At 32.8% G+C, this 15,856-nt stretch overlaps 1 protein-coding gene across 2 annotated transcripts in view; it reads left to right on the top strand.

Moving 5' to 3' along the window:
• The window catches only part of ush (Zinc finger protein ush), a 278,099-nt gene that overhangs the window by 32,955 nt on the left and 229,288 nt on the right, over positions 1–15,856 (top strand). Inside the window, exon 1 of one of the 2 annotated variants that reach the window (XM_068765209.1) lies at positions 12,078–12,097. The exons of the other annotated variant lie outside the window; for it this stretch is intronic. The gene's annotated coding sequence lies outside the window, so the exon portion shown is untranslated. Of the gene's footprint in view, positions 1–12,077; positions 12,098–15,856 lie in introns of those variants that run through there. 2 annotated transcript variants of the gene reach the window in all.

Below are 15,856 nucleotides of genomic sequence, written 5' to 3'. Positions count from 1 at the left end.
CGGGGCATCTTCAGGAGTAATGTTACACCGATTAGTGCCAAACACAGAGTCAATCCTCTCAAAAGGTCAATGTGGGGAAGCGGTTTTGACACGATTCAGGAGATAAAAACTGCATTAAAGAAGGTCTTGAAGGCTATACTAGAAAAAGAGTGTTGACTGAAAAAAGCGTTGGCAAAAGTGCGTTTTATCTGATAGGGATTAGTTTGATTAGCAATTTGATTTGCAAGAATAAATAAAGAATTTATATTTTATTAACAAATTCATCTTATTTTTAGATCACAGTTTTACCATAGTGCTAACTCTTACTTGACAGTAAGATTTAGCACTATGGTAAGAGTGGTAAAATATAGAAATGACATTAATACATAGCCAATGAAGACGATGAACTGAAGAAAATGAACAAAGATTTTTGAACTCCTCTAAGCAGGAGACCACGGAGCAGCATATGACGTCTACACAACTGCAGGCAGCTTTCAACAGGGCATATCTTATTGTTTAGTGCAAGAAAAATCTATCATATTGATAATATATGACAGAAGATTCTAGAAAGATATATAGGCTCTTTGCAGTGTGTGTGTATCAAGATATACACATAAAAATATTATAATGGATTATTACTTTCAGTTATAAGAAATATTCGCGATAAAAAATTCATTTGACGTTTGTGGCTTCACGAGAATACCGGTTTTCCGCTATCGCATTCGATTCCAATAAATAAAAAAAAAAAACGTCACCGTCATAAGCATGAGAGGAGACGACGATTTGGCCGCTCGCCTCATCTCGACGATAAGGAGCCGATAAACCACTGATAGCTGTTAATGGACCGCGTTCTTTCCACTGATAACATGGACGCTAATGAATCTTCGTTTTAAAACTATACACACGCTAATGGCGGTAGGTATTTCTAGACTCTCTGGTGTTTGTCTTTTGTTGACACGAATATATCTAGATCGAAATAGAGATATATTTCTATATCTCTTGTCAGACGCGGATAACATTGTATGTAACATGTAATATATAAACCTTTTTTACATAACCAATGTTAAATAACGTAAATATTGATGTCATAGGTTCATAAGCATTGGGCTGCCCGTGTCGCTACATCTACTGGCTCGAGGTCGCCAAACGACAACCTTTCGCACTGCCCTTGTACTGCCACTTCAAACATAAATTCTTCGAATTACCTCGACGAACTTAGCTCTTTTGCGGATCTTTTCATTTTAAGCATAGCCTTCTTGCTGCACCATTGCTCTATGGGTGACTTTGAAGTTTCTCCCCTCTTTCCCGCCACACTCACACAAAGACGAATATACACATACATTGTAATTATTTGTTTCATGTATAACATGGGTAATCATATATTTATAAATATTAACAGATGTCATTATAACCAACCTGATCTCTGCAATACGGGATTACGTGTTTGGAGCAAGATTCAATATTTATCATACATTTTTTGACAATCTAAATTATTTGCGTCCAGAAAGATTACAAAATCGAAAACTGAATTATTATATACAGTATCATAATTTAGTTTTACATTTAATAATATTTTGAAGTACATAATTATATTAAACGTATTAACGAAAAAAGGAAGTATTTTGACAGACGTCAAAACTATTGACATCTGTCATTTTAGTCAATTACTCGTTTAGTTGTAATAGACTAATCATCACGACTACTTTGGTGTACTATTAAAAAACTTATTAATCATGCGCAGTAATATTTTTTAAATACGACAGTTAATAAGTATTTTTTTGTAATATTTTTTGACGTATTTATAGTTTTAATTATTGATTGTATTATATTGAATATATTGAAGTTCTTATACTATATTATGTACACATTACACTAAATACAAGTTAAACTGAATAAAACTGTTTAAGATATTATGTTACGTCATAAATTAGTGTTTCCCAACGTTGGGCCTACACCACAGGGGAGAGAATTGATTGTAAAGGGGAGGAAAGTGGACTCGACACGAGTTTAAACCTTTAGTATCAATATAAAAAACTTGTATGTTAAATAGAGGACATAAGAATTTTAGAAAGGCTAAGGATGAGCGCGATACATAAAAGGTTGAAAAATACAGTCATAGATAATTAAAGTTTTTACTTTAATTAAAGTCTTTACAGATAGACCAGATGTGACACTGTATTTTGAGATATAAAATCTGAAATATCACGGCACAAATTTGGATGGAACATATAATGAACAAAAAATTCATCTTATAATTTTCTAGCATGAAAAAAGGAAATATAGTGTATTTTATGCTCTAGAACAATCCAGCAGAGAAATGTCTACAACTTCTTTTGTGAGGTAACATCGAGATATGATTATCAAATAAAATAAAATAACTAATTATTTATATAACGTTTTATTTTTTGTTTGTTTATTTAGTATTTTATTTAAAAAAATTATGACTTTCAATAATAAGACAAGATGTAAGTCGGATTTGAACCAGGGAAACGCCCGCCGTGTACACCAGCATCTGGACCATCAGTAAAAAGAAGTATACTATAAGGTTGTTGTATAATAACATGTTGGAAACACTTAACACGGCTTCAATAGCTGACCCTCATTTACTGATCGGAGCCGGGACGGGAGCGACGGCTGCTGCGTTTCCATTGTCACAGACGATTACCTATTTCCAACACTTTTATGATTTTACATAATTAAACTGTGCGTTTGTTTATGTAATGAAATGTGTAATTGTGTAAATGTGTGTTGGTAATATCAATTATTATATATAGTTTATTAAACTTTAAAACAGGGGTGGCCAAACTACGGCTCGCCATGCGCCACATGCGGCTCCTTGAACGAGTATTTTGGGCTCCGATTGATTGTCGAATTATTTAAATATTTAAATTTATATGACCCATGTCAGCTCCTGGGAAATTGAAAGAAATTACTTGTGTGAATAATAATTAACATTATTTCACTATACAATTAGTGAAATTCAAACACGTTTTTTTTTTCAAGTTTTATTAGGAGTGCTGTCATATACGTGTGCCATTATATCTAACTTCAATATACATATTTTGTACTCTTGTCATATAATTTCAATAAAAATAATTTTTATAAAAGAACATACTTTTGGTGTTTTAAATGCGTTTTAAATTGCGGCACCCGAAAAATTTCTAAAAGCAATGGCTCAAAATATCAAGGAGCTTGACCACCCCTGCTTTATGACATTTCAACTTGCATATAAACCCTGAGAGTACAGGCTAACTACTCGGGTCTTCTAGAATCTTCTGATTATCTTTGTGAGTAGTAACAATGAAGTATTAATAGCATTAAGTATGGCATATTAGGAGGGTAAGTTATTGTAAAATCTGATTTACTATGAAAATATATATTGTTACGTACTGTGGGTTCTGACTCGAAATGAAACACCACTGGTTCACAAGTCCTTTATTCACAAATCAGATGGTCACCCTACTTTAACACAAAGTATCCTTTCGCTTAGTGCAAACTTTGCTTCTAAATCGATTAAGAAATCACTGTCCGAATAACTTACCAAATCGTCACCTTGTATGACTGATAGTAGATCTTCATCTTAAAACTCGGAAAACGACACTGAACTTTCGTCATGGGTAGTACACTTATTGATACTACGGATAAGGTTCTAGTAAGTTCGAGATAGTACTCGGTGAGAACTTCCGAGAACGGTACACAAAAATTTATAAATAACATTAAGGTTACGCGTGTTTACGACACTTCTTGATCCTAGGGTTTCGTGTTTATTGTTTAGAGGGTTCTGTAACTCGTCCTTTATAACAATGTAATACGAAGCAAACAGTACACGACGACAGAGGATGTCTGACGTGACGTGAGTGGAAGTGGAGAACGTACGCTAAAACTTTTAGATGGTATCGCGTCGCCTATTAACCGGCCGTGATTAAACAATGGGGCTGTAATCAAAAAAATAATTCCGGCAATCTATCTACCTCCCTGACTGATCACCGCTCTGGCAATTTGTCTGCCAGATTAGAGATGGCTCGATTGTTAACTCGGCTCCTAACGTAATTAGTAACTATTTGTTTTTGCCGCATTATCTTGTGTTTCATCGCTATACCGTTCTCGACAATGGGGAAAGGCTAAATTTTGAAATGATTCGATTAGGTGCGACGTTTTGATTTGTTTGCCTCATTACTCTAAATGTTTTTTTCTACCGTCGCAGAGAATTATCTGCGTGTGTGTGTGAATACGTGCACACAACTATAGGCGTGACGTTAAAGACACCAATGATTAAGACCGTGTCAAGTTTTTGCTTCCTTTTCCTAATGATTCAATTAGTTTGTTTATATCTATATACAGGATGATTAGTTATATGTATAAAACCTTTAAATGTATAGCTCATTCTCTGTCAAATACTATAAAGTACGTACACGCTATCAAAAAAATCAATGGTTTTAGAAATAATAAACAACGCAACAGTAATACAGTAAGGAAAAGATTTAAAAAAAAAAATTAAAAATTCTTTACTATGTATATAGAAAAATTAAATTAATGTGTCATATTTTAGCGTGATAATTTTATACATAGTGATTGTGAAATCGATGTAAAATTTTTAAAGGCTTCTTTGTAAGTTATAGATGTAAAGGCTTCAAAGGTTCCAATTACCAATCATCCTGTATATAGTGTATATGGTTATCATAAGGAGCTGTTGTTGTGCTACAAATTCAGTTACGAAATAGCCCACGTGTTGCGATGCATTGTTCTCGGTGCACGCGGGTGGTCCCAAGTTCGACTTCACTCGAACTACTATCGTTGACTCACTGATAAATACGTGATTCATGTTATGTATCGCTCTATGATATATCTTTTTATTCGCATATTTATATTACTTATAAAACTGGTAACTTTGTTGTGGTGGTGATAAAAATCCAATTAAAAGGTTCCCGGTGGTGGTACTGCCTCATAGTGGATGATGGGGCTTTTCAGAGGGTAAGTGGGTGGGGTATGGATGTATGTCATACGATGCGCTTGTCCATCCGTGGTCTTCACTCCCAGCTGCCATCTGTTCTGCGCGTTTTGTGGCCTGCCCACTACTAGTTGCCCATTCGCTGGACTATGTCGGTTATTATTGTATCTCCATCTCTTTCTTCCTGATTTGATATATTTATTATAAGTTGCCAATTTCTAATAATATCGGTTGAAAGAGAACTGCAACGGGCGTCATTTAAAGACTTTAACAAGATCATGTTACTGAACGCTTTTGCTAAAATTTTTATCATGTTATCAGAGGATGAAAAAAAATGTATTTTTTTATAAAGCGTTACTTGAAAGTTTATCAACTCATATGTTAGAAACTGTTGTCTAAATCAAAGCCGACATTATTTTAAAGGTTAGTATTTTCATTCCATTAGTTACATTATTGTCAACTGATAAATGTGAACACGGCTTTCTAATTTACAATTTTCTTATTGATTAAGGGGTAAGCTGAATTGCACTGATGAAATTTCCTCGTCTTGTTTCTGTGTTGATGGCAATGAATATATATGGATTACATTTTATTCCACGAATTACAGTGTTATAAAAAGTTTAGTGTTATGAAAAAACAATGAGTGTTTCCACCGCCAAATAGTTCACAAGCATCTTTCAGTTACTGTCAGTTCTTTATATGCCTTTAATATACGTTGAAAAAAGTGTTTACCAGCATTTTTGAATCACTTTGTTTTGATTCACCATTGAAGCAAGGGTTTCAATGGTGAATCGAATATACCAAATATACTTACAATGTTCCGTGGTACGTAATCACCTGTCCCATCTCACACCGGAGTTCCACCCGTCAACAATCAAACAAAATTCAACTTTATATACTTAATTAGTAGGATGGTTATGGTTTGAGGTGTTCGCCGGCCGACCTACGGCCCCGAGATCCATTTCATCTCCTCAGAGCATAAACTACGGAGCAGGCGTCAATTGTTAACGGCCTCTCGATTCTCGTGAATAGATACAATCGATTGTATCGTTTATTTTCTCGCGCTAGAGTCTAGATTGTTTCGTTCGATACGCTTCGCCCGCGGCCGTCCGCGTTTCGTTTCCACATCAAATTACAAGTGACAGCGCATACAGTTGTGTTCCTAAAACGTCACGCGGGTAGGACGAGATTCGCGGTCGCGATTCGGCCGCGTCGTATCGATTTGTGGCGAATCGAAACGATATTAGACTTTATGACGTGTGTGAAAGGTGCGCGTTGAGTGGGTGTTGTTTTTTTTTTCATTTTGCTCATTGTTTTGGACGGTCGTTTGTTTTGACAGGCCGCGTCCATGCGCCGGGACGGTGACTCAGATGGCCCGATAGCGCGCGAGCGGTCCAGATCGGGAGATAACGCGCGACATACGAACGTCGACATTGTGACACCGGCGCTCGTCTTAATCGAGCTATTTCCTTATCACGACTTTATTTTCAGATTTGTTATATAAGCTAATAACAGATAAACAGCATTACAAATTTTCTCTATGGGATTTAATGGAATCAGGCGTTACCTTGCGGAAGTCCAACCTAAGTAAGAAAAGGACCAATATTTAGTTAGATACTATGTGTTTGGCGATTAGTGCGTGTAACATAACTCCTGAAGATGCCCCGTGGAGAGGTGAAACGCGTGTTGAGTGATTTAACGGTGGCAGTTGTGTAATTCCATTTATCAGCGGGCTGGCGGGCGGTGCACTTTGTTGCACGACTACCACAGCATGTGCGGAAGTGGCTAAATATTGGTCCTTTTCTTACATTCTATGTGGTATTTTTTATATTAATTGTACATACTCACAGTGGATAGGCAAATAGAAGCGCCAGTTGGCAGGCAACATAGTGTGTAGAACCGATGTTTACAAAGCCCATAAGGCTCTGGATTTGAAGATCCCGGCCCCGCAAATGTAAGACATTCTCTCACAAAGTGAACAGAGCCTTGATATCGTTTTCAACTGGACGTATTAGAAATCTATTTGGGAACCCAATGTCCAACTGTCGACGAAATGATATGTTAATTAGTTACTTGACATACATTGTTCTGTCTATGCTAAGAATAATTAGCAAACTCTTAATTTTGTTTTAGGATTTCGTATATTTCTCATTTTTCTAGAACCTTCTATAGAGTAGTATCAAAATTATAAAATAAAGGTGAATGAAATCGCTTGTTATGGCATAACTAAAGGAAAGATTTATTCATTTGTATCCGTGCACCAGCAAAATATAAATTGGTAAGACAATTACGTCGTAGTTTTGTTCTATTGATGAAATTCATTATACATTATATATTTCAATCAATACCTCATCTCTATATTTTTTGGTTTGCAATATAGCATACCGTATTTTTAAAAGGATTATGGTTTGTTATTTTTTACCTTTCCCAGCTTAGCTCTTCAATGCTTTATCAGATTTTAACTAAGTCACGTAATGATTTTTACGACTAAAAATGCTGTTATTAACAAAAATACTGTAGCTATTTCGTTGTTTATTAATAAGTCAAATATATTTATGTAAAAATAATTGGATATGCGTTATATTACATACATTAAACCTCTTTATATAATAGATACGACTTTCTAACTGCTCGACAAATCAAAAAAAATTTTTTGGCTTTGGTGAAGGTGAAGGAAGGATTTATATACGAAATAAAATACTTTATAAACACCGCATGTTACATATATACAACAATAGATACGCTACATATGTTCACTTTTTAGACATTTGAAATAACATATTTTAAAATTTATACATAATTATAGATATATATACACATTGTTTGCTAGAATACGAGTCAAATTTGGAAATAAACCGAAACGTTCAGTAAGCTCGTTGAACTTGCACACCATCCGCCGCGGCCGTGTGTATCTCTCGCTGTGCATTACGTCGTTTCGTTTGCTCCGCGAGTGTGTTTGTGTGTGTTTTGTGGTCCGTTAATGGTGCGATCCGTAGATAAGATAGTCGAGCTACATGCTGTCACTCTATAATTATATATGTGTAAGTAATACACGCTTTCTTTACTAAATATTCGTCTGTTTGATCTACGGACTGACGGGTGTTCGTGTTCTAGAATATGTCGTTTTATTCAAATTGCTTACGATGTAGAGAAACTTACTAAACGATCAAAGATCATCAATATTAATATAAATAAATACGATTACAATAAATCTTAAAAATATTTATTTAATTTTGGTTTGTACTAACAGTGTTCCTTATTTGAATCTATAGGCTAATTTAAAAAAAAGAAAAACACGAAAGAGTTTGAAAGCAAAGAGTATATATATACAATTAAGGAATTGTGCATTTATTAAAGATAAAATATGTGAGATATTTAACTGAAAAATTCTAGAAATAAATTATATGAGAATCTTAATGTTTTGTAACATTTGTATAACGATGTTCAAATTTATATAAATGATTTATAAACACATTTTATATTTTTTGTAATTATGGATAGTTTTATGTGACGGTAGTGGACGTCATTGGTCACGGGAAGTCGTTAGACATCGGCTGCGCAGGAGCGGTCATCGTGACGATCTTTTGGAAATGCCTATGCCTTGTAGTTGAGTCCCATGGCTGAAATAATGATGGCTGATGATTAACTGCTTTCGTGATTTTGATATGATGATGATAGTTCGAATAAAACAATGAAGCGTCTCCTGTTTCAAGATAAGCAACCTCTCTGATTTTGTACTTCTAACACTAAAGATTTTGTATCTCAAAATTAATTGCAATTCGTATTAAAACTAAATACCAGTGCTTCAGAACTTTTTTATTTATTTATTTGGGTAACTCAAATAAATAAATAAAACAGTTTTTATTTTATTTGGTCGTTTCAGTAAGAGCTATGTACATTCCTTGTAGTGAACTAATAATAACAAAAAAAAACTAGTAGCATTTGCTTTGAATTATAATAATAGATTTTTAATACGAATTTATTATTATATTATATGAGAATAAACAATATGTGGTATGCTACAGTAATCATAATAAACTAAAGAAGGAAGTAGGCTAATAATTCTATATTAAAAGTGGTTTCCTAAAATGGGAATGTCCACGCGTTAATGTGAAGGATGGCGGCCCTACACGCAATAAAAGTAACCGCTTCAAATGTAACTGAGCACCTTTCAAATCGCATGACGTCACAATCCTAACCACAGATCTACGAATTGCCTCTATAATCTGTGCAGTATCGTATGAATCTGTTACGGTAAATATATGTATTCTAATTAACATTTATATGTTTATATGTTGCGGATAAACTACAAATAGGTAATTAAATTATGTAAAATAATATATATTATTACATAGAATATATTTTATACGTTTAAATAATTATACAGATAATCTATATAAGCGTAAATAATCCCATACTCACGCCATAGCTTGAGAACAACTTTATCGTATTTGATAATGTTTTAGAAAATAAATCTAAAATTTAGGAATGACTTCAAAATTTTCTAATATTATATAGTCTTTTGAAACTGTTTTATATTTATTTATTTTAACTATTAGTTTTAGTTGGCGTGTTTAAAATTTTATTGTTGTTTAATTATTGCATCGGTAAGTATAAATACAGATTAAACAAGAAAACATTTAATTTATTTCACAATTAATCAATAAATCATTACATCATCACTATGAAATCGTAATCATCTTCATAATATCAGTTGTAAGACGCCCAATGCTGGACATAGACCTTCCCAGAGACTTCCAACATTATCGTAACATTTTTTTAAATACAAATCTTCCAATGTTATAACTTTTGATAGAGTCAATTTTTACTAGTTTCTCATAAATTAAAATTGATTCCTTTATTCAAAACGAGTTAATCTTTTCTGTTACTTCTTCAATAATCTATGATATTCGCTAATTAACCTGTGTGGCGTGGTATGTCTCAGTGGTTATGCTTTAGTTAGACTAGAAAAGTGAAAAACCTAGGTCTATTTATCCCTTCTGGGAGCTGTTCGTCTACTCTCCGGACACCAAGCAAGGGCTGACGTGCCCGGAGCCGATCAAGACACGATAGTTTACGGCAATCTGCGCCTACGCACTATTGTTTAAAACTCGGTATGCTCATTTTGTATGCCCCGATAGCATCGACTTGGCGCTAAACATAAGCGGTAAGCTTCGCCGACTCTATAAGGATAGGGAAATGTTGCCGGTCCTGATTTAAGAGCTGTATCTATAGCGGTCTATTATGACCCTGTAAAACGCTTATTAAAACCAGATTAAACCAGTATTAACCGGTTATAAATTACAATCAATTTCAGTATATATTTAAGTAACAACGCACATTTTTGTGTTGAAATTTGGAGTCAAACTTTAGACGCGTTTATGAACACCTTGAAGTCAAAAATAAGGCACCAGTTACACTATCGAGAATTGAGGTTAAATTGTTATTCTAAGGGTTGCTTCACAATATTTTTTTGTGTGTCATAATTAAAAATCATATATGAAAAATAGAGACACATATGATTAATACAAGAAATAAAAATAAACTTGCATGGACTAAATTTCGTATTATAAAAGTTAACATATTCTATCTTATATCATAAAGTTTCACAAGATATATTAAACTTTCCTTTTTCTAGTCTTAAATCTAATATTAAAAGTTTAAAATTTACGAGTTTTTATTAGTAGAAATTATTTTATAAGGTACATAAGAAAAATTATATTGAATTTTATTTAAAAAATCAGGTCTTGAGTTTTTGGCCGGTTGTTTTTTTTTTATATGTTGACGTCCAGTACGATCGCCTTTTCCTTCCGTTTGCTAATAGCTCTAATACTGTCCAGAGAATAGAGCATAGAAAAAAAATTAGATATCAGCACTGTTATGCCAATACTTTATACATCATCTGGTCAACGCCCTGTATATTTTTTGTATAAAAAGATTGATATATTATATTAATTTAACCTTTAAATAATTAATTAATTAAAAATGGACATAAATTTATGTTTATTGATGTAATTCATTAAGATTAATTAAAACCAGTAAGTCAAGAGTAAGTTATAATGACTTTTTGTTAAGAAATCTAATCTATTATCTTTGTGTCCGTGAGTCCTGTTTTAAATTAAAAAAAAAAAACTTTTGATTATGTGGTCCGTGGGTAAATGGCCTTAAATGTCACACCGAATGATTTCAAAATGAACCGTTTCAAAGCGACGTGTTTAGTAATGGCCAGGGTTGTCAAAAACCGATTTTAATCATCGGAAATTATCGAATAATCGACGTCACGGCTGCGCGTACGCCGGATGTCAAACTAAAGTACAACACGATCACATCAATTTTACGCTCATACGAAATTAGACTTTATAGCCTTACCAAATAGAGTTTGTTTATCAGCTTCTTTAACTATAGCTTACGTTGCGCATTTGTGTTTATTATAATAACAGTAACCTGTCATAGACACAGTTTTAGAGATCGATAAAATGTGAAGAAATCTTTTTTTGCAATTAAAAATATATAAATATATCTTTGGTGCTTTTAGACATAAAGGGTGATTGTTTATAGGTATTAAAAGAGGTGAATACATATAGAATTCGTTTGGAAAAATCTTTAAAGATTTTGCACTTATTTTAAAATATACTGTATAAAGTAATCACTTGATAAATATGTTAAATTATTATTTTTTTAAAGATTTATCATTTTAATATTTTTAAAAAGATTTCATACAAATTTCATTACGTTATGTGTTATTTCTGAAACTAATGTGTTTTGAATACGGTGTACTGTAGATTACTTGGAATCAAAAAGTCTATACATAGATCCCTTTATAGCTTTTACATCTATAATCCATTGAAACTGTATAAATATCTTTAAAAATAAATTATAGAGATAATTGATTTCACTAAGGTTAATTAAATATTTATAATAATAGCGAAGACAGACAAACTTTCAAAATAAAATTATCAATCAATTGATCAATTGTTAATAAATATTAAAAATGAGTTATGGGTCTCTTTTTTTATGCTTAGCATAATTAGTTCAGTTAAATAATACTTTATATATCAGGGCTGGCGAACCTGCGGCCGGCGAGCCACATGCGACTCTTTGAAGTATATTTCTGACTCTCCATATGCTTAAAATTTGAAAAACTGAATATTGTTACGTCATGAAAAACAAGTAAGGCACCAATGATTTAAGTACCTAAGATTTAAGTTAGGAAATAGTTTAAGTGACATAGTAAACACTGACTGTAATTATAAAAACAAAGGCTTGAACGCTAATGTCTATGGAATAAAGAAAAAAAAGATACTTTTACCCGAGTATCCTTTTAATTCTGGCGTTATTGTATAAAAAAATAACCTGAAAATCAAACACCGATCAATGTTAACTAATCAGCGTCTGAAAGAGTGACTGAAAAAATTTGTTATCTAATTTTGACCAAATTTTAAACAATTATTTAGAGATATACAATAAATGTGTTTAATTCTTAATATTCAATATGCTTATTTTGTACTTTTATTTATATGTTGGTAATATAATTTATGCGTTTTAATATCTCTTAGCATCAATTTTAAATACGCATTTAGTTACGGCTCGCAAAAAAATAAAATGTTTAAAAATGTCTTAAAATATCTAGGAGCCTGTTCACCGGTGCTATATATGTATGTAGATGGTCGTTTTCTTAAATTTGAACGTGGAATTACTGTTATTATAGGATTAAATGTAATAAAGATTTCGTAATTAAACATTTATATGTACGGAACCATGTCAAAAAATATTCGATACGTGCTTGACGCAGTTTTATAGATTTATATCTCACCACTAAACACCTATCCGATGGTATGCTTGATAGAGAGATTTATGTTATTCAAATAACATTGTGTTTTTTGTTACACTAAGTTGTTTGCGGTCATTTTTGTGAGTGCTATGAAGTAGTCTAAAATGTTTCGTAATTGGGTTTTTTCTTTTATACAGAATGATTGGTTTTATAGGTAAAGCATATCTTTCAAAATTTAATGATGTTTTCAATAAGTTTAAGTCAAAAGGCTTAAAAGAATGAATGTATTGCGCAATTTTCAGCAAAGGCTTTAAAGTTTTTAACTTCTATTATCAGTCAACTTGAGTTACTGGCTTTGATTTATAGCATTCCAATATAGTTTCAGAGTGATTACATATTTTATACCTTGAAACTCTATTGGAATTTGACTAACCAAGGACTTCTGGTATTGCGAAATATGCAGAGAGAGATAGTAAACAATAATAAAATTTAATATTGCTGCACCCACCGAATAAAATGATATGTCCGAAAATGCAATTTTCAGGAGAGATGAAAAACTAAACATTGGATATATCTCAAAAATTGAGACACTAATAATTATAATCTTCATATAGTTTGAAAGCTAACTGAACAATCTTTGAATGTTTATGTTTGAAAAAACGTTTTGGAATAATGTTTTTATTGTTGTTTATACTTTACCTTGTTTGCTTAGAAAAAAAAGGTAATTTTGCCTATATCCGCCATTTATAGACAGAAAATTATGAAAAAAATTAACAAGGTATATTGAAAGTCATAGATTGCATATATTTAAAAAAAAAACATTTAAAACGATTAAGGCGATTGACATTGTATTCACTGTGGGCGGCGATACATAGTAATCCGAATTATTAGGTTTCATAAAGTGTCATGAACCAATTTCTTCTCCATTAATCTTTTATGTCATTTGAGTTTTGTAATAATACTTGCTGGTTCAGCCTATATACGCTTACTGTAATGCAGGCGAGGCAATGTAAGGTAAATGATATCTATGAGGTATATCCCATACCATAATCGCCACACTTAGCAGGCGGTTTGGCGACCGCAATATGGTATTTTGGTACGCAGAGAAATCACCTGCCCATTCTCATAAAACGTGACAGTATTATATAATTAATGCACAGTGTTAATTATTTAAGATTACATTCCGAGAACCGAACAGGCGGCCTACTATCGCAAGTCAGTCTTCTTCCACTGGACTACTATAGCTCACATTTTCATTCATCTAAAATATACACATGTTACATTTTACAGGTTAATTTTATATGTCAAAGATGAGTGTTTTTTTTTAAATTCGATTCGTGTTTCTGTTGCGTCGGAATCATTTTCCTGCAATAACTCGGCACTGATTGCTCTCGACGTGTACTTGTAGGGGCCGGTCATGATTTAAGGTTCGACGAAAGGTCGTGTCGATTGGATGATACAGGCGCGGTGTTGTACCGCAATTATAGCCATACTGTTCATATACAAACATTCCTTGACCGTCGGAGGTTGATGATCGGGAAAATTTTAAATATTATAAACGGGAAATTTTATTTATTATTTCAAAACGGAACGCTAACAATAATGTGAAACGTATGTTTACATTGGTTTAATTTTAAAAAGTGTAAAATTACAATATTTGCCTATAGCAGGCGTAGAAAGCTATTATAATGCTAATTTATATTTAAACATTAATAACTAAATAATACATAGAAAAATATTAAACAACTACTTACTTTGGACAACGGAAGGTTTTTTTTATGGCCCACGCTATTGGGGGCCTCTCGTACCCCTAACTTATTGGGATCAGGGACTTTATTATTCAATAATTTTTTCAGTATTTTCTTTATTAATCACTCTTTCACACGTCACAATATCTTCCATTTTTTACTTTCGCCCTTCACAATATCTTTCGTTTTGCTCTTTCTTTCCTCGCCTTTCTTCCATCATCTCCTTACTCTAAGGTGGCTAGGTTACATTATTTTATTTTTTTATTTATTTATTTTGATCTTACATTTTATTTTTATCATTATTAATACATAACAATTCTATACATGATTTGTCATACATTTCTATTTATTTTCTTAAAATCGTTTACATGCTTTTTTATTTCATTTCTTGTGACAACCGAAGGTTGCTTAGCAAATTTAATACCTATAGCTGTATACGATTGGTGCTGAAGACTGTTTTTAGCTTTAACAGCTTCATCGGACTCAGGGCCAATAAATTAAAAAAAAAATTATTAAACATTTTAATTGTTCAGGCCTTTGTAGTAACTTGGTAGTCGTAAGATATTCCAGTTTTAAGGATCTTAGCTTGTATATAGATTCCACTATGAGATGCCAGGGTTAAGACCACGTCTGTTTGTCAGAAAGCTCCTGTTTCTCTACGTGTTCTCTTCATTAAGTTCGACGCTTTACATACATCAAAAATAAGACACTAACAATCTATGGTCGTCAAATGTTTGACTGCTATTTAGAGACTTTGTGTTTGGCACTAATCGGTGTAACATAACTCCTGAAGATACCCCGTGGAGGGGTGAAACACGTGTTGAGTGATTTAGCGGTGGCAGTTGTGTAGTTCGCATTGTTTGCCGCATATGCATTTATCAGCGGGCTGGCGGGCGGGGTACTTTGTTGCACGACTACCACTGCATGTGCGGAAGTGGCTAAATATTGGTCCTTTTCTTACTTATTAACATATGTTTTAATTTACTGCGTGGTTTATATGCGAAAAGTAAAAACTTTTTATTATTGATTTATATCTTAACGAAGATATGAAAAAAAAAAATGGTTCTATTGGTAGAGACATTTACTCGTTTTGCGTTTAACAATACATTAGGCAATTTATTTTCATATATAGATACTAGTTGGCGATAGAGAGGGAATTCCCCGAAAGAAGAAAGTTAGTATAAGACTGTCTGAAGTACTGGTCAATAATTTTCTGTCCAACACTACATCTGGGTACGACAAAAGGCTTAGATGATAGATTATCGGTGCTTTAAAGTCATGAAAAATCTTTAAAGTTTTACACATATTTACAGTCAGGATATAAAGTGATCACTGTAAAATATGTTGCAATTTATTTTTTCTGTTGGAATGCGACAAGGAAATAACTTCTGGTATAAGGGTTGCAGAGAC

The sequence above is a fragment of the Battus philenor genome, unplaced genomic scaffold (assembly GCF_028537555.1).
Source record: "Battus philenor isolate CCGP_79_NKW_IND1 unplaced genomic scaffold, ilBatPhil1.0.hap1 SCAF_2, whole genome shotgun sequence".
Lineage (NCBI taxonomy): Eukaryota > Metazoa > Arthropoda > Insecta > Lepidoptera > Papilionidae > Battus > Battus philenor.
Note: the sequence above shows the minus strand (reverse complement) of the source record. Positions and strands in the feature narration are given on the sequence as shown.